Below are 1,779 nucleotides of genomic sequence, written 5' to 3'. Positions count from 1 at the left end.
AAGAAGAAGAAGAAGAAGAAGAAGAAGAAGAAGAAGAAGAAGAAGAAGAAGGAGGTAAGCTGTTATGTGTGCATTTTATGGATGGAAGAAGTAGCCAAAAATTTGGCTCAGAGGAAGAACCAAAAATTTTATTGGCACATGGCTAAAGAGGACAGTTTTATATAAATGTCGTGGATACCTCAAACTAAAAAGCAGCTCATTCCAATTACTAGTTGTGTGTTTATTTGTTTGTCTGTTTGTTTGTTTGCATATAATTCATGGAACCAAACTAAAGAATTTGAAAGTTCATTCAGTTGAAAGTGAAACATCTGACTTGATTCTAAAAGCTGTTGTTAGAGTACAATGTTGAAGATACAATTAGTTTTTGAATACAAACTATCTGTGGAAAATGTCATAGTGAAAACAGTGTTATTACTCAAGAAGTCAGTGGGGTAAAATATATATTTAAATTGGTTGTCATGCACAGATAATTCATAATTTTTTTTTCAAACAAACTTCAAATTTCAACAGTAAACAGTCATAGTAGGCTGGAATATCTTGTAATGCCAGAATGCAGAAAGTATGAATGTAGTAAAAAAAATAAATTAATGGAGTGAAATATAAGGGCACTTCACCTCTGTGGTCTTCTTCCTCCAAATCCATAGTTCCATTCTAACCATGAGAAACACACTTGACAAACTCAGATTGAGGGACATTCAGTCAAATGCCTGGGCAGTCTTCCCCCAAACTCTCAAGGTCATGAAAAACAAGGAAAGGCTGAGAAATTATCATAGACCAGAGAAAACTAAGGAGACATGACAACCGAATGGACTGTGGTATGCTGGATGGAATCCTGGATATTAAGAGAAAAACTAGTAAAATCTGAATAAAGTGGGGAGTTCAGTTAATAATAATGGTTTCTCATGACCCAAACGTACCATAATAATGTAAAATATGAGGAGAGCAGTGGGGGATACCAAGGGAGAGCTATGGGGAAATTCTCTGTACTATCTTTGCAACTTTTCTACAAATCTAAAGTCTTCCTAAAATTGAAAGGTTATAAAACATAGCTGTAGTGGAAATTTTTAGAAATGCTTTAATTCACACACAGGAAAAATTCCACCATGAGTTTTTGTGACAAAGCACATATTTAACCCAAAACAACAATTTAGCATAGCAAAACACACGTTTGCTCTTTGTGGCTTCTCATGAGTAATATTTTTAAAATATTTAATCCATTAAAGAATTAGTAAGTCAACCTAAGGGCTTTAGGTTAAGGGAATTTAACTTTTTTTTTTTTTTTTTTTTTAATTTTTTATTTTTATAAACATATATTTTTATCCCCAGGGGTACAGGTCTGTGAATCACCAGGTTTACACACTTCACAGCACTCACCAAATCACATACCCTCCCCAATGTCCATAATCCCACCCCCTTCTCCCAAACCCCCTCCCCCCGGCAACCCTCAGTTTGTTTTGTGAGATTAAGAGTCACTTATGTATATATACCACATCTTCTTGATCCATTCATCTGTTGATGGACACCTAGGTTCTTTCCATAGTTTGGCTGGTATATATACACAATGGAATACTATGCAGCCATCAAAAGAAATGAAATCTTGCCATTTGCAACAACATGGATGGAACTAGAGCGTATCATGCTTAGCGAAATAAGTCAAGCAGAGAAAGACAACTATCATATGATCTCCCTGATATGAGGAAGTGGTGATGCAACATGGAGGCTTAACTGGGTAGAAGAATAAATGAAACAAGATGGGATTGGGAGGGAGACAAACCATAA

The sequence above is a fragment of the Mustela nigripes genome, chromosome 3 (genome assembly GCF_022355385.1).
Source record: "Mustela nigripes isolate SB6536 chromosome 3, MUSNIG.SB6536, whole genome shotgun sequence".
Classification (NCBI taxonomy): Eukaryota; Metazoa; Chordata; class Mammalia; order Carnivora; family Mustelidae; genus Mustela; species Mustela nigripes.
Note: the sequence above shows the minus strand (reverse complement) of the source record.